At 54.7% G+C, this 18159-nt stretch overlaps 1 protein-coding gene across 4 annotated transcripts in view; it reads right to left on the bottom strand.

Moving 5' to 3' along the window:
- LOC142416257 (ankyrin repeat and fibronectin type-III domain-containing protein 1-like) overlaps positions 1 to 18159 on the bottom strand; it is a 257068-nt gene that overhangs the window by 45406 nt on the left and 193503 nt on the right. The window contains exon 1 of one of the 4 annotated variants that reach the window (XM_075515583.1): positions 15399 to 15561. The exons of the other annotated variants lie outside the window; for them this stretch is intronic. The gene's annotated coding sequence lies outside the window, so the exon portion shown is untranslated. Of the gene's footprint in view, positions 1 to 15398; positions 15562 to 18159 lie in introns of those variants that run through there. 4 annotated transcript variants of the gene reach the window in all.

Genomic DNA, 18159 nt, shown 5'->3' with positions numbered 1-18159 from the left:
AGCCTGGCCCAGTCAAGGGGGAAGACTCCGGCTCAGCGCAGGGCACAGCTCCAATGCCAGCGGCACTGCCCGAACGTGCCGTGTAACGCCAGCCTGACGCCCATCCCTTCACCGGGCACGTTTTCTGGGGGTCTGGCCCCAGCATGGGTGACTGCTGAAACCCCCGGCTCGCTGAGGCAGTGGGAACGCATGCAGAGCAGAGACACGGCGCGCTGGCAGCACGGCCCCGTCCTGCCTGTGGCTCAGCCAGCTCGCTGAGCCATCACAGGACGCAGCATCCCAGCACAAAAATCTGCTCAGCTGCCCTTTTGGATGAGGACAAGGGTCTGAAGCACCACCCTCCACCCCCTCGCTGGCCTGGCAGGAGGATGAGCAATGACATTTCCCAAAGCTGACTTAGTACAGAAATACACAGGGACTCAATTCATCCCTCCGGCTTCACCAACCATGCACAGGCGCAAATCCTCACCACCGCACCCCCCATGCCACGCCACAACTGGAAAATCCTCACCGCTGCATCCCCCATGCCACGCCACAACTGGAAAGCGATGACAAGCAAAATCTCCGTCCCCTCGGCTCTGTGGCCCTCCCTCTCCCCTGCGGTGGCCCTTGGAGGGACATCGCAGGCTGCCTCTGCAAAAAGCAGTGCATTTCAGCAGTTTGCAGCCATCAGCGTGAGCGTGTGCCCGCAGAAGCCTGCGGCACCTCACCCAGCCGCTGTCACTGCAAGACCTGACCATGCCGTGGCCAGAACTGCAGGGCAGAGCATGGTCCGTGCAGGCACAGCTGCGCTGTGCCACGGGCGCAGGACGACCGAGGTCACGAGGCAGTGCCGGCACAGGCACCGGCATGGGACTGGCAGCACCGGCAAAGCTCCTGCTCCACCAACATGCCCAGCCAAAGCCCTCACCACCGCACAGGCACGAGCCATCCATCCCACAGAGATGGAGACATCTTAGGCCAGGCAGGAATAACTCCCACTTGTTGCACTCCCTAGCCTGAGACTCGGGAGCCAGCACGTGCGTGTATGAGGTTCTGAACTAACCCAGCTCCTGGCAGGCAGCTGCCAGCCTCTTGAATTAGGCATCAAAAGTCCTAGGACAAGCCGTGCGGTGGCTGTGGGCAGCCCAGGCACTTGGCAGCAGGCAAACAAGCATCTGGTCCTCCCTTTGGGAACAGTCATTGCAAAACCAGCTTTTGAGTTGGGCTTATCCCCACGGGCGTCCCACCTGCAGCCTGGGCTTGGGAAGCTGGACGCTGCCTCAGGGCGAGCGGGGCTGGGAGCGAGCACAGCTCTCTGCGTGCCCTGCAGCTGCAGGGTTTGGCTCCTGTGAGCATTTTATTTGCGCAGGTGCAGTTAGAATAAAATAGAGGAAAAATAATCGAAGCTGGAAAGGTGCCTCCCGAGCAGGCAGCAGCCTTTCGGGAGAGAGAGGCTTTGGAAACGGAACGTGCACGGCTGCACGGCCACGCACACGCACCCAGCCTCCGGGCAAGTGTCGATCACGAACGCTGCTCCGGCAAACCCTGCTCACCGGCCCGCTGCAGCGGCACGCTTCAGGCACGGTGCCCACCGACCATGACTCCAGCCACGAGTGTGTCCCCAAAGCAGCAGCCGGGGACAGGACCCCCGGTAAGCTGGGCACAGCTGCGGTGTGCCGTGCTGTGCTGTGCCATGCCGGGGAAAGATGCCCGGGAGCCGCGCAAGCGATGCTCACTCACCTGCACAGCCTCTGTTCCCTTCCCTCCGGGCTCTGCCGATCGCTCGCTGCCAGAGGAGCAGCTCATCTGAGAGTGGCTGTTTGGGAGAGTCCCTGTCCCCTTGATACACGCAACCACAGGCACGCTCCCATCCCAGCTGGGATCCCCTGCTCCCACCCGCGCTGCCCGACCTCCTCATCCACCACCTCCGCTTCCCTCACCCATCACCTCAGGTTTCTCGCTCGCTCTGTGCTTGGCTCTTTTTTCCTTTTCTTTTTTTTTTTTTTCTCCCAATCTTGTTTCTATAGAAACGAGATTAGCAGAGGGGGAAATAAAACAGCCCCATGTGACTCAGATTCCGACACTGAAGAATCTCCCGGTCGTGCTCGCCGGGGCTTTACATAACCACGAGTCTGCACGGGCTCGGCCAGGGGGACCAGGCTCAGATGGAGGGACCAGGCTCAGACAAGGGGGACCAGGCTTGGCCGTGGAGGGACCACCAGGCAGAAGGCGGCAATGCCTCGGGCTCACCTCCGCTGGCTTTGGGCTTTCTGTGGCACTCCTGATCGACAACGTGCCACCAAACCCCACTGGCATCCCCAGAGAACGCCATGAGCCCCTGCCACTCTGCACGGCCCTGCTTTGCTATCTGTTCCTATTGAGAAGGGGAGAAAGCAGAGGTAGTGATGCCGAAAACTGCCCTGAGTCCCACCAAAACTTCTGGGGTCCCCAGGTGAGCTTTGGAGGAGGAAGCCCCAACAGCCCCTCCACGCTGCCAGGCTGTCCTGCCCCTGCCCTCACCACTCAGGAAAGTGGGTTTGGCCACTGGTCTCTGATCACCGTGGGCTCACGGGGACAACGCAGGGAATCTGGTGAGCTGCCGACAGCCACGTACTCCACTCTCCTCATGTTCCTTCTCTTCAACCTCCTAAATCCATGAGCAATGTCTGGGGTTGGGGCACACAAGCCACGGACTGAGCAATTCCACCACTGTTTTGGGTCATCAGGTGACAGGCACAGGACACTGCCCACAGGGAGTTCCCAAGCCCAAATGGATGCTGCAGACCTTTAGCTCTAGGGAGCGGTGGGTGGGAAGCGCTGGGGACCCCCTGACTGAAGCCTGCCCTCGGTGTGTTCCTTAGCTCAAGGACAGACACTGACTGCATGTGGCCATTGCTGCCTGCCAAGATTGCCCACCCAGAGCTTCTGCTGATGAACTCCCACTCCTGTATGGGACGCTGCCCTTCTTCTGCACCTCTGGGGGCTCACCCCCCATGCCCCAGATGCTGCCCAGGGCTGGAAATGGGGAGCTTCCTGCCAGAACAAAACAGTTCAACCCAAACAGCAGTGAGGTGCCTTCCCCAAGGCAGCAGCACAGGAACTCGGCTGGGCTTGCACTCCCTGCAGCAGGGCAGCAGAGAGCATCTCAGGAGGTTTGGTTCCCCACCCAAAGGGCAGGGCACTGGCTCCGCACAGGGAGAGGAACTCATCAACAGTTTCTCCAGGTCCCTGGGTTTCCTTCAGGACTTCAGCGTCCCACTTCTTGGGCTGACTCAACCGTGATTAGTTTGTGAGATCTGATGCCGTTACAGCCCAAGGTCTGCCTGCGGGCTATTACATTAGGAAATCTCTCCCCCGCTGAGCACAGCAGCGTTGAACAGCACATCAGTGGAACAGGAGCTCATTTACCTCCGTGACGAGCTCAGGACAGATTAGACAGCGCGACAGAGCAGCTGCGGGCAGCCACAGTTTGAGCAAGTGATGAATTCGGGTGTATCCACCCAACCAAACTTTACCACGTGTTATCACACCGGGCTTGTGAGCTGTGTGATGTGCCTAGGTTGGGTGATGCTGCAGAGCAGAAGCCAAAGGCTTTTGCACTGCTAAGGGGATGAGCTCTGAGAGCGCGCTGGCTCACCCACCGGCCAAAGACAAGTCTTCACAAGCTAAACCAGCCAGTCTGGTGGGACCAATCAAAGCTTGTGATGCCTGCTTTGACCCAACAAGGGGGTTGCTGCAAGGGGGGACAGCTGGCCGGCATGCTGAGGCTTCCTGAGGCTAGAGAGAGGCACAGTGCGGATGCTGCAGATGGGGAAAGAGTGGCAGGAGTTGCATGAGATGGTAAAGAAAGAAGCTAGAGGTCTCGACAAGAGGGAACAAGGAGAGATGTCTGACAGCCCTGGGACATGATGCTGCAGCTCTAGACAAGTTGATCCTGAGATCCTGAATGGTTCAGAGAACTTGAACCATTCCTCCTCGTGCCACAGCACACGTCAACGCAAGCCACCTCTTGGTTGATGAGTACCCTAAAGCCATAAAGGAGAGACGGGTCAGAGCTGCAAAACCCCCATAACCACAACCCAGGGCAGTCCTGTGTCACTGGCACAGCACGCCCGGCCAGCCATGGTGACGGGGGGCTCAGGGAAGTGACTTTGCAGCAGCAAATCTCTCAGTGGTCGCCGACATTTGCCACATATTGGGGGGCATAAGCATCACTTAAAGATTGTCAGTGCGCCTGTCAATTTGCCAGGCCTGGCTCTTCACAACCTTGGCAGATGCAGGCACCTAGACTGATGCTGGGCTGGCTTCCCTGGGAAGGACCAAGTGGGACTCTGAAGGACCTGGCTCTGCAGCAAGGAGCCAGGCAGAGCAGATAGGATCCTCTATTTAAAATACGATAACGGAGGACACAAAAAACTTCCGCCAGCAAAACCACTTTGATATGTACAGCTAATTATAGTTGGCATTATCAGGCTGCATTACAATTAGCAAGTCGGTGGCTAGTCTCTATTTCTGATCTGCAACACAAGGCGGGTAGGTATACCCAAGGATGAAAGGAGAAGGGAAGCAGGGGGGGAAGGATGGAGATACCTCATGGGTGCGTTTAAATAAGCAGCGCAGCTGTTTCCAAGTGCTGTGGAAAAGCAGGTTTTATTTGGAGGGTGTTTATAAAGGCGGCCAAGGAAAGAAACACAACACATCCCTTCAGCGCAGCCTCTGTCAGCAATCGGGGAAGCTTCGTGACCCTGCTGCCCACTTGCTCCCACCCTGACAGCGAGGTCTGCCAGCACCCTGCAGGTGTGCTCCCAGGTCCCACCAGACCTACTGGGTCCTCTGCCTCTCAGCAGAACCCTGGGCTGACTTTTCTGAGCTGTTTAGAGGCCAGATTAAAGCAGCATCCAGGAGGAAACCCAACCACACGTCCTACTTGCATTTCCCAAAGCCTATTCCTGTTGGCCTGTCCAGTATTCAGCACCAGGCCAGTCGCTTCACGACAGCGGAGACAAATGAAAGCAGAGACAATCCCTGGAAATGGATGGCATTTTTAGAACTTCTTTCTTGTCTTCTTTGAAAGCCGGAGTTTTGTCAAACTTACAGCATTTGCTGCAAAGAATTTGATGCTAATCCAAGCACAAGGAACCATCTGATGAGTCCCAAATTAAAATGTTCCTTTGTTTTGGCTTTCAAACATTGTATTTTAATACCAATGTACACTCTGAACGGAAGGTAAATTTGCATGTCCTTCCCCTAAAAATTCTCTGCCAAAACAATGATTTTATTCATTTGCATTTTGATAATAACAACTGTCCCCCCTGTGACCAACAGCTGTCCGTGCAGGAACAGAGATGCTGGGCACGTGTGCCCACAGCCTAGTGAGTCACGCTGCGCCCTGCAGCCTGCCAGCATGTCTGTGCCGCTGCGGGGCAGGACCTGCACCAGCATCATCTCCTTCCCTGGGCATCGATATCACCTATGGTGATAACGCACAATCCTGTTGGGAACCCATCCCCACGTGGGTACAAGCCAGGAAGCATCTCATGGCATGCACAGCAAGGAGGCAGTGGGATATGCTGCTGAGAGACCCTGTGCCCACCGATACGAACATGGCCCGTGAACAGGGCTGCGAGACTTTGGAAGAGGTGGGATCCTGAAGACGATGTAAGATGAGCTGGAAGTTTCCTCTCTCTCCAGACTCTAAGAAATATTTAGGCTGGGATCTCCACGCCTGCCACATTGTCACATTAAGATCCTCTTATCTCCATTTGGAGCTGTAACACAGCTTAAAGGAAGAGAAGGGGGTACTGGTGGATTAAAAACTGGACATGAGCCAGCAATGTGTGCTCGCAGCCCAGAAAGCCACCCGTATCCTGGGCTGCGTCACAAGAAGCGTGGCCAGCAGGTCGAGGGAGGTGATGCTCCCCCTCTACTCTGCTCTGGTGAGACCCCCCTGCAGTGCTGCGTCCAGCTCCGGGGTCCTCAGCACAGGAAAGACATGGACCTGTTGGAGCGGGTCCAGAGGAGGGCCACAAAAATGGTCAGAGGGTGGAAGAACCTCTTCAATGAAGAAAGGTTGAGAGAGTTGGGGTTGTTCAGCCTGGAGAAGAGAAGGCTCTGGGGAGACCTCATTGCAGCCTTTCAGCACTTAAAGGGGGCCTATAAGAACGATGGGGACAGACTTTTTAGTAGGGCCTGTAGCGATAGGACAAGGGGTAATGGTTTTAAACTAAAGGAGGGGAGATTCAGCCTAGATATAAGGAAGAAATTTTTTATGATGAGGGCGGTGAAACACTGGAACAGGTTGCCCAGAGAGAATCATAGAATCATTTAGGTTAGAAAAGACCCTTAATATCATCAAGTCCAACCATTAACCTAACACTGCCAAGTCCACCACTAAACCATGTCACTAAGCACCACATCTACACGTCTTTTAAATACCTCCAGGGATGGTGACTCAACCACTTCCCTGGACAGCCTGTTCCAGTGCTTGATAACACTTTCGGTGAAGAAATTTTTCAACATCCAATCTAAACCTCCCCTGGAGCAACCTGAGGCCATTTCCTCTTGTCCTATCGCTTGTTACCTGGGAGAAGAGACTGACCCTCACCTCGCTACACCCTCCTTTCAGGCAGTTGTAGAAAGTGATAAGGTCTTCCTTGAGCCTCCTTTTCTCCAGGCTAAGCAACCCCAGTTCCCTCAGCCGCTCCTCACAGGACTTGTGCTCCAGACCCTTCCCCAGCTTCGTTGCCCTTCTCTGGACACGCTCCAGCCCCTCAATGTCTCTCTTGTAGTGAAAGGCCCAACACTGAACACAGCATTCGAGGTGCGGCCTCACCAGGGCCGAGTACAGGGGGATGATCACTGCCCTAGTCCTGCTGGCCACACTATTGCTGATACAAGCCAGGATGCCATTGGCCTTCTTGGCCACCTGGGCACACAGCTGGCTCATATTCAGCTGGCTGTCAGCCAACACCCCCAGGTCCTTTTCCACCAGGCAGCTTTCCAGCCACTCTTCCCCAAGCCTGTAGCGTTGCATGGGGTTGCTGTGGCCCAAGTGCAGGACCCGGCACTGAGCCTTGTTGGATCTCATTCAGTTGGCCTTGGCCCATCGATCCAGCCTGTCCAGATCCCTCTGTAGAGCCTTCCGACCCTCCAGCAGATCAACACTCCCACACAACTTGGTGTCATCTGCAAACTTACTGAGGGTGCACTCGATCCCTTCGTCCAGATCATTGATAGATATTAACAGAACTGGCCCCAACACAGAGCCCTGGGGAACACCGCTTGTGATCAGCCACCAACTGGAGTAAACTCCGTTCACCGCAACTCTTTGGGCTCGGCCATCCAGACAGTTTTTTACCCAGCAAAGCGTACGCCTGTCAAAGCCATGAGCAGCCAGTTTCTCCAGGAGAATGCTGTGGGAAATGCTGTCAAAGGCTTTACTAAAGTCTAGGCAGAGAACCTCCACAGCCTTTCCCTCATCAACTAAGCAGTCACCTTGTCAGAGAAGGAGATCAGGATGGTCAAGCAGGACCTGCCTTTCATAAACTCATGCTGACTGGGCCTGATCACCTGGTTGTCCTGTACATGCCGTGTGATGGCACCCAAGATGATCTGTTCCATAACCTTCCCCGGCACCGAGGTCAGACTGACAGGGCAGTAGTTCCCTGGATCCTCCTTCTGGCCCTTCTTGTAGATGGGCGTCACATTTGCTAACTTCCAGTCAACTGGGACTTCCCTGGTTAGCCAGGACTGCTGGTAAAGGATGGAAAGGGGGTTGGTGAGCACTTCCGCCAGAGAGGTGGTAGATGCCCCATCCCCGGAAACATTCAAGGTCAGGTGGGACAGGGCTCTGAGCAACTTGATCTAGTTGAAGATGTCCCTGCTCATTGCAGGGGGCTTGGACTAGATGACCTTTAAAGGTCCCTTCCAACACAAACCATTCTATGATTCTATGATTCTATGTAAGCAAAGATCTTTTTCTGACTCCCTACCATAAACCATATCATTGACGAGCACCATTTCATGAATAACATGTACCAATATGCTTCACCCTCAAAATAGCTTAATCTACTTTAAAAACAAAAGTCCAACCATCTACACACAACAATTAAATAAAACCTACAAAATAAAATGGGCTAAAATTCCTTTCCTTGGGCAAAATCCCCATCACTTTGCTTATTTTTAAGAATTCTATCATTTCCCTTTACTATCGTTTTTAATGAAGATATCGTCTCTTCCTGAGCAGCAGGACAGAGAGCTTGGGCTCTTCCAACTGGGCTGCGTGAGCGTGCTTGATTGTACGTCTGCCAAGGCAGAGAAACGTGCAGACTTGCTCCCGTCTTGCCAGGGGACAGGAGAGCTCTGCATACAGCCCTGGTAGCTAGTTTTCAGAATTTTCCCCCTAGCAATTACAGCTTTTATCCTAATTAAAAAGATACCAGGGAAAATAAAGAAAAAAAGGAGAAAAGGAAAAAACCCAACAAATCTCTTTCCTCACGTGCAATCAGCATGAATGGGTGAGGAGGTCCCTGGAGGGGCTCAGCCCTCCTGGGACCTTCATCTTCCTCCACCTGGTCTGGCCGCCGCTCAGGCTGAGCCCAGACATGGCGAGGCACCACCATGCTGTCCCGGCATCCCCGCCGTGCTGTCCCAATCTGCCCCAGCCGCTGTGACTTCAGCCTGATCCCCCTCTGCAAGGGACAAGCCGCCCCAGGGGGATGTGCCACTGTTTAGTCTGAGCGCTACACTCACACTGGAGCCGGCTCTTGTTTTAAATGGCCTTGCGTCCGACGCTGTGCGCAGGAATGGAAAAGCTTGTTATTCTGGGCTGCCAGTCGGCCAGGCTTTTCCAAGTGCAGGAGAGGAGTGATGTGGTTAACACAAGTCGGCCGCAGAGCCTCGATGGTTTTCCTTTCCGGGCTGGCACCCGCCTCCTCCAGCAGACCACACTGCCTGCCATCATCGCTTGCTGTCGGGACGGGCAGGCAGGTGCCAGTAGCCGTGCGTGCATGCAGGCATGCTTGTGCACACGGGTGTGCTTGTGTGTGCAGGTGTGCTTGCACAGGGGGCTGCAGGGAAGGACGGGAGAGGGGCAGCAGGGAATGAGCCCAGATCCCGGAGGCACCAGGACACCTGCCCAGGAATGGACCCCCAGCAGCATCCCGCTGGCCTCGCTGCTCAGGGACAGCGCAGAGCAGGGCCAGGACATGTCCCATGGGGACACACACAGCCTAACCCATGCCTGTGCTGCCTCCTGCAAGAGCCGGGTGGTTGATGGTGCTGGTGGCGCCCAAAGGGCGCCCAGCACCTCCATGTTTCATTCACAAAGCTCCTCAAACTGGTAACGTAGCACCTATAGAAGAAATACATATTAAAACCGAACCCATGGATGATCCTGGGCTTTTTTTTTAACCAACCAAAGGGAAAAAGGAGGAAGGCAAAACACCATGAGTCTGACTATAAGATATAACACTGGTGTTCACCAGCACCAAATGGGGAAAACTCACTAAAGTATTTTTACGGTCAGAAGAACAACGCCATAAAATGCCACCGAGTTACACACACCCCTATTCTGCCCTCTGCATTTCCTCTCCTGCAGAAAGTGAGCAGTTATTAGGGGCAGCTGGGTCCATGCCACAGACCTCGCTCTGCTCCCAACACCCTCCTCCTGGTCCCAGGCTGGGCAGCAGGAAGATGCGGAGCTGTGGGGGCACCCGTGGGACTTCTGCACAGCATGCACCGTCCCCTGATGTTTCACCGGGCCTAGGGGCGGATCTGTGCTGGGGGCTGGGAGATGGGGACCCACCAGGTCACAGCTACAACCACATCTCTCCATGCTAAAGGACAACTTCCCTCTCTGGTTTTCCCTTAGGTCTTGTGAGCACGTCAGGATTTAAAACCCAGCCCGCTGGGCTCTCTTGCACCGGTGCATGAGTCTGCATCTTTTTCTCTTCCCTGCATCCCCAGTTCTTCCCAGTTCAGTGAAAACCCCTTGCCACTCTGCCTGAGACACCTTCCCGTTAGCATCTCCCCTGCTTTGCCCAACAATGCACACGGGGATGCAAGACGCTGCTTAACAGCCCTTGAAATAACGGGGACAAGGAGAATGGGAAACGCATCCCTACAGGCAAACCGTAGTTCATCCAGACTTCCTCCCAGTCCAGAAGTCCCCTTGAAAAGGCACGATGGGGATTTACAAAGGTCCCTCTTGCAAGAAGGGGAAAAATGCAGGAGAGAAAAGCCCTTGGCGTGCCTCCCTCGTGGCCGCCTCCAGCCACTGCGTCTGCCCCACGGCGGGGAAGCGCCACGGAGGTTTGAGGGACTTGAAGGGATTTGCGACGTAATAAAAACATTCCTGCCTGCAAAGCATAAAACCCCAAAAGTTTATGGGAAACCACTGTCTTCGGGATGTCTGCATATCTTCAGGCATCCTGGGAGCTGTAGTTCAAAGAAACCAAGAAAAAGCAAGCGGCCGATAATGATGGTTTCTGGATGGTGGTTGTGTGACTATTGGCTCCCACATGAAAGCCTGAATTTCTGGGATGCTGAGCCTGTTTCTGCAGCCAAGTGAGAGGAGAGCTCCTCGGTGCCTGGGGCACAAGGAACTCCAGCAACGAGGCGAGGGAGAGCAAGAGGCACTCACTCGCCGCCCTCGGCGAAGAGCAAACAGCCTCGGCTCTGACACAAGCAACCCAAAAGCCAAGCGTCAATGATTGGGAGGAGGGATGCGCTGTAGCAGGAGCCAAGCAGGATGGGCCAAAGCCATTTCCAGGGCTGGGAACCTCACTGTGATCTGTCAGAGATGTGGTCCCTGTAGGGGGCACGTCTCCAGCCAACATCTGTCCAAGGATGAGGTGGGGGACCACAGCGAGGGACTGAGCATGGGGATGGGGTCCTCCTCCAGGCCAGGCTGCGAGAGGACCAGCACAATGGCTTTCATCTGGTACTATGAAAATCAAAGGACACCAGTCTGGGCTCACCTATGAGCTGAAGTCTCTGTGCCTCAGTTTCCCCATTAACTCTTATTATCCACCTATCCCCAAGGGCTGCAGGGACTGGCCTTTGCTATTTGAACACCCATGGGGAACTGAGCTCCTCAGAAGCCAGCTGCCTACACCGCACCATGCCCAGCATCATTAAATCACCATCAGGCCCATTTCCTCAGACCCCACAAAGGATGGCCATGCCAGCCAGGCCAGTGAAAGGCATTTTATTCCAACACAGCAGCCTCTTCATGCAAGAGAGTCACCTCCCAGCAGGAGAACCAGCGGCACTTGACGTCCTCCAGATGAGGCACTGCCCATCAGCAGAGCTCCTGCACCTAAAATGCCCTTCATGCATGACCACACTGAGGGCAGTGGGGGGGGGACAGAGATGTGAGAGGGTTGCATCTCATCCTGTGATGAAGTGATGCAGAAGACGAGACACTTTCATTTCCAACCAAGGAATCCTGTGGCAAAGACCACAACCACTGGGCAAAGCCAACGCTAGAGATGTGAGCCATGGCGGGTGACCTTCTCACTACCTGCCTTTCATCGTGGGCTTGGGCTTCACATGTCAGACCGTGGTTGTGCAAGGCCCTCTCCGACACGGGACAACATCTGCCCACCAACGCAAGCATGACACAGAAACACGATGACAAACCCATGATGTAAGACTTTGCACCAGCTGACTTAAAACCCCAGTGTGGTGTGCTCTGCAGTGTTGGCTGTCAGAAGCCCAAAGTCTTCAAAAGTGGTTTCAGGCACTTAGAAAGCAAACAGCCAGCAATGAAACATAAACCACAGGAGGGTTTGTCCTTGGAGAAAACCTGTAGCACTGAAGAATCAAGAAGAGGTGGATTATTCACACTGGCAATAACAGCATGGATGCTTTCCAGGTGTCTCGTCTTCCCCCTCCATCCTCCAGCACAGAACACATTGCAGGTCGAGGCCGAAAACGCAATCTTGGTGCATGGCAAACGCTGCCTGTGGGGTGGGAACACCATGGGAGGCAGGTCCCCCAGGACACAGCACCCTTCACACCTCGCTGCAACTCCATCTGGGCTGTCACAGAGCGAGTGCTTTCCAACTTCTCAGAGCAAACTGCCGTTTGATGTGACCAGCCAGCAGGTCCACAGGGCACTGCAGTCAAGAGTTGAGTTTCTGGAGGCTCTGCAGGAAAGACACCTCTTTTTTGCAGAGCTGGACCCTCTGCTCTGGAGGAGAACAGCAGTTGGAAATGTTTCTGGGCCAGTTGTACTTTTCACAGACAGTGGAAAAGGTACCCTGAAACAGTCAAGGCCACAACAGGTAAGATGGGAGATCTTGTCTCCAAGATTTAGGGCATCACACTGGTGCCTCTTGCCTCTTTTTCCTTGACTGCCAAACTCACACAGTGATCTGATCTCCCCTGGAACTAAACCCCAGATTTACTGAAACCACCCAATGGACACAGCCTTTTCCCTGCTCCAAGGTGACTCAGCCCCGCTTGGTACATACCCCTTCTCCATAGGGAAGGGTCCCACCAGGCAGGTGGTCTCCTGACTCTCCCCAAACCAGCAGCAGGCTCCCTTACCTCCAGCAAACACCCGCGGATGCTTGGGACGGGGCTGTGCCGCTAACGCCCACAGGTTCAGCATCTGGGATGCAATGCCGGCACTCGGTCCAGTCCCCCCCAAGGCAGGAAGTTTGGAGCATGTTCTTGCAACGGTTGTCCCTGCTCGCTTCAAACCTTAGTCTAGTGTCCTCAGTCTGTTCCTCAGCACCAACAAACCCAGTCGAGGAAGATGGTGGGGGCTTCAGGAGCAGAGCAGATGCTCAGAAACCATCACCACCTCCCATCCAACCCCAGCCAAAACATGGCTCCCCAGCACGTGCCTCCAACACCTGCGGCACATGCAACAGCTCAGCCTTTGCCGTATGATCTCTCGCATCTTAGGTCTTCTCCTGCACCACTCAATCCTGTTATAAAGGTTTTCATTGCACCATGAACCTCAGCAATGGGTATCTCCAAAGCAGAGCCTCAGGGAGGGAAGGGAGGAGGAGGAGGCTGCTGTTAGAGCCCATTTCTGAAAGGAAAAGCAACCATCTGGGTTCAGAGCATCTCTCAGCAGCTCGGAGGAACACACGCACACTGCCACGTTTTGATACAGGTTGGCTCAATGCTCCCCAGACACATAACGTGTGCCTTCTGCAGTCATTTCGCTGAGCCCTCTCTTTGAATTAACGCTGCTTTTCAGATCAGATTGAAAATGCTGACGTCCATCTATTATACCAGGAGTCGTTCCCAAAGCTACTGTCTCTTTTTCCAAATGAGCCAAAGCAGCAAAGGGTTATTAACTGGGGAGAAAACGAGGACAGGGAGGGAACGTGCTGTTCTTTGATAGGAACTGTGCTAATGAACATTATAAAAATAAAGATCAGAAAAACCTCAATGACAACTTCAACCCTAGAAAAGCTGCAGTCAGACCCCAAAGCAAAACAGCTGAGAGAAGAGAGGGAAAGGTCCACTGTGGACCCAGCACCTTGCAGCACCTGGGACCACATTCAAAACTCTCACTTCCAGCACCAGGTTGCTTGATTAAAGTGGAGTCTGACATTAGGCTCATCGCAGAGGTACCCCAAGCCCCTCTGCTAATCCTGGGCATGACTTCAGCCAGCCATAACCTGATCATGATAGAAAGCACTGTTAGGTGATGGCTGATTGATGGCTTTGCAAAACACGAGCCACGAAGAGCCCCACTGCAGGCACTGGTCCCTGTCTTCTCTTTCAGCACGTCCCACCACCCACTCCTTAGGGATGTGTGACCACAGTGCCTGCTCTCCTTACTCCCCCTTGGAGCTGGTTAATCCATGGAGAGGAAGAGGAGCTGCCACACCATGATGCTCAGGCCTTGCTGCTGCAAGGGGATCTAACCCTCGTGGCCTTGTGAGTGGCTTTCAGATTTGCTTGAATCATTGGCTTTGGTTCCCTCAGCTGCTGAAGGGACTCTGCTTTTACAGGACCAGGTCCAACAAAACACTTAAGCATGTGCTCATCTCCCAGGGCAAGAGTGGCCTGTGGAGATCAATGCTTCAGAAAAACGCACTTTCCTGGATCGGGGCCACAGTGATGGAGCTACCACCGCCAAAGCCATACCTGAATGGGACCTCCCAGTGCTGCCTCTCCCCAGGAAAAACAGCAAACCTATACTGAATATCAACCTATATTTTAGGTGTTTAAAAATAAGCAAACTTACCCTCCTCTACAAATAACAGAAATCCTGGAAAAAACGGAGCACAAAATGTACCTTCACACATCCCCCACCAAGCACTAACCCAGGGTGAGAAGAAGGAGGCTAAGTCCAAAGAGAGTCACATTTTCTAACGAACACGTTAGCACAGCCCTGGAGCTGGTGGTGACAGGTAAACTCGCTGCAGGGAGCCCTCGCGCTCCCAGCGCTGTGCCGGACTCAGCAGGAGACGGGGGGCTGGACCCCAGCGGGACGGATGCTCTAAATTAGGAATGAAAACATTCCCCCCCTGCTCGGCAGAAGGGTACGCTCAAAGTGAGCCCTTGTCTGGGACAGCCAGCGGGCAAAGTGAGGCGACGACGACAGCTCTGCCGGAGTCCAAAATATACTCGCAACTTGTTTTGAATTACTTTATGCAGGGCTTTAAAAAAACGCTTAAAAATTTCCATCCAACCTGGCTGCGGAGCTGCAGGAGGACCCTGGGTTTTGTTTCCATGCAGCCAGTACAGTGATGCTGATCCGAATTTTTCCCCTGGGTAGAGAAAAGAGAGAAATCTCGGGGAGGGCAGGGCTGAGAAGAGCAACAGCCACCCGGCATGCTTTGACAGTGATTTTGAGCGATGACCGCAAGGCATCCACACCAGTGGCTGTAGGCGGGAGCGATGCTCTCTCCCAGCACCCCGGTCTCTGCAGGGGTGGCTGCCCCAGGGCACCCGGACCCCATGGACCCATCAACCTTAGATAAACCCACAAAGGTAATTTGCTCCGCAAGCACCACAGTGCAGCCCCCGCCAGTGTTGAAAGCTCCTGCTCGTGGCTCAAATCAACGCAGCTACATTATAAACAAACCTGTAGGAGGTAGAGGGAAAGAAAGAATCCCTCGAGGAATCTGCAAGGCACTGGAGGAGCTAAAAATAAACACTGACAACAAGTCAATCTAGAAACAGAAAGCTAAAGTCCCTAATAATAGAGGGTTGCCAGCCAGAGGAGGGAGATGCCCAGCACCCTGTGCTCTGGCTCTGCCCGCTGAGGCTCCTGCGGAGAGTAGGGGCACGGGGACCCCCGTGCACGTTGTTGTGGGACTGAGGGGGCATCGCTACCTCTGAAACAGTGGTGGGCTACATCCAACAGAGCCCAGCTCTCAGGCAGGGAAACGTGGCACTGAGGTTCCTTGCTGCTTTTTATCTTTGTATTTCCAGATTACCTCTCAAGATGGGCCAGCCGACTCTGAGGAACCAAGATGCTTGCGCCAAACTCCCCAATCCCTCCTCCGCTCCCTTCCAAGCTCCAGAAACAAAGCCAAATCTGTCCTTTCCAGTGCTGGTCACCATCTTTCCCACATCCCTCAGATGAGATCAGTCCGCTCTCAGGACTCATCTCTGTAGCTATCAGTGCTTGGCTCTGCGATTCGCCCCCTTCCAGGCGCCTCCAAGGATGCGTGCCCCGATCCAGGCTTTCCACCCCCCTGAACGCATGCCATCACAGACAGAAACCTCAGAGCGCAGGCCACGGTGATCTCACAGCTATAAGGCAACAGAAACATTCTTGGAAAGTGTATAAAAGGCTCCGGATGGCAACTCACTCGCAATGTGAAATTCAAATGTGAATTTCAGGACTTCACAGGACCAGAAAAATCTGGCCTGTATGCGATTGCGGTAGATGAGAAGGGTGGAAGAGCCTGGTTTATCCACCAGGCACATAAGAGAAATCCAAGCCCGCTGGAAGGTCCCCGTGCAAGGGCAGAAACCTGCTCTTGTCCTCCACGTCCCCAAGGCCTGCAGGGGAGAATGCATCCCCAAGGGCAATCGGGAGATCGCCCATGCTTGTGCCACCCCAACCCACCACGCTGCTGGCTACAACAGGAGGGACCACCTCTGCAGCCAAGCGGAGATACGCTGCTTGCACCCATCCATCCCTGGGGACAATGTCCCCTGCCTGTCCCCACCCCAGCCACGGCAGCCCTAGCACAGCCCACCTTCTGGTCAGGAAGGGCAGAGCTGGAGGGACACGATGCAAGGACAGGCCACCTGGGAGCAGGGGGACGGGAGCAGGCGGGAGGAGGTAATGTGATGACTTGCACTTGCCTCCCCCGCCCCGGCGTCAGGCTCGGGTGACTAATGCTCCAGGAAGGGGATGCTGCTCTCCTGCAATGATACACGCTGCTAATCCCGCGGGTTTATCTGTCACTTCCGCACCGGCTGCGGGAGCCAGCACCATCCTGCCCGGCTCCCCAAGCGCTCCCAGGAATCACATGGCCTCTGGTGCCCACTGAGCTCTGCTCCCTGCCTGCCTCCGGCCTCCCTATCCCCTGTCCCAGCTCCTCCTTTCTCCCCCTTTTTCAATAAAAGCTCTAGGAGGAAAAAAGGGTATCGATGGGGCGTTCGTTTAAATAAAATGAGCTGGAAATGAGTGGGAGCCTCATCAGGCAGTGCTTACGCCTCTCCTGCCTAACAGTTAATTGCCTGGGCTGGGAGGGGAGAATAAGGCTACAGCGGGGATGGGGACTCATACTCGGGGTCAACGCAGACACAGGGCACCCGGCTGCGAGGGCAGGGAACGATGGAAGTGTGGGATTCCCTGGCTCGGGCAAAGCTTCCAGTGACCGCCAGCCCCCAGCTCTCCCAAGTGCCTCCCTACCCCGCTGCTCCATCTGGGGACCACCGCATCCCCCACCTCCATGGGCAAGCAGGGACCAGCAGCTCGCCCTAGCCTGCCCATTGCTTCACATCCAGAACCTCATCTCTGTCTCTGAAGCAAGAGCCCCGGACAAGCACAAAGGGACATGCCCAGGGACACAGACACCAGCCCCTCGGTCCCCATGGGCAGCACCCGCCCGGGCCAGTGCTGGCTCTTTGCCCGGGAGCCCCACAGGCAGATAACCTGCCACCGGTGACAGCCTACGCTGTGCAAGTGCTGGGGCATGCGGCTCGGCAATAACCCAGCTCTCCAGCTCAGGAATGTCCAAATAAATACAGAAATACATAAAAAGGCCATAAATAAGGTTGCCTGAGATGGCTGTTTGTCTCCCGCCTGGCCAGGACCCCCTCTCCCCTGTTGCTGTTTGCCTTGGCAGATGACAGCTGGGTAATTTGTTTCCATTGCAATGAAGTCCTAATTAACTGGAATAAACTTTTTACACTAAGTGTGTTTGTTTAACAAACTGGCTCTTTCAGAGCCTCACCAGACCTGATTGATGCATTTGAGGGGAGTGGAAACATGCTGGGTGCTTGGACATTAAAGCTGCAGTGTCTGAGCAGGCCAGCGCTGAAAGGGCTCTCTCTGTGTTTGGGAAATCAAAAATGACACCTCTGATGTCTGGACTGGGACAAGAATTTCAGCGTGGCCTTTGTGTACAAATATTTAGGGTTTCACATTCGCTGTGGCTGACACCCCCTCCAGCACCCCCGCTGCTCAGACGACTAGGGTCTTGCGGCTAGGAGATCCCCCAGGACCACGCTCTGCACTGGTGAGAGGATGTGGGATCCATCACGCTGGACTCGCTGCTGACTGTAGCAAAGTGTGCCAGGATGCACGTGGTCCCTCCTGGTGACAGCACTGGTGGCTCCGGCCAGCCAACAAAATCCCAAAGGTGGGACTCCCCAGGACACTCTCAGTGAAGCAGGACCATTGTCTTCAGCGGCAGCCACATTGCCTCCTCTCCTGCTTTCAGAGATCGGCTTCATTGCTTGTGAAGCCAGTAATCTGCAGCAGCAAAACCAAGACGGTTAGAAACCACTCTGAGATGGTTAGAAACTGGTTAGAAGTCTGAGACTGGTTTCTGGTTCAAGCCAGAGCTTCCAGCAACACTCGCCAGCTGGGGGAAGGTGGGGGGACACAGAAGCTCGATAAAAGCCCAGAAGCAGAGTCCTCCTCATCCTCAGAGCCGTCCAGTCGGTCGGGAAATGGCAAAGTTGAGTGGCCGCATTGCAGAATAGGGATCCGGTACAACTGGGCTTGGCAACCTG

This window comes from Mycteria americana, chromosome 12 (assembly GCF_035582795.1).
Source record: "Mycteria americana isolate JAX WOST 10 ecotype Jacksonville Zoo and Gardens chromosome 12, USCA_MyAme_1.0, whole genome shotgun sequence".
Lineage (NCBI taxonomy): Eukaryota > Metazoa > Chordata > Aves > Ciconiiformes > Ciconiidae > Mycteria > Mycteria americana.
Note: the sequence above shows the minus strand (reverse complement) of the source record. Positions and strands in the feature narration are given on the sequence as shown.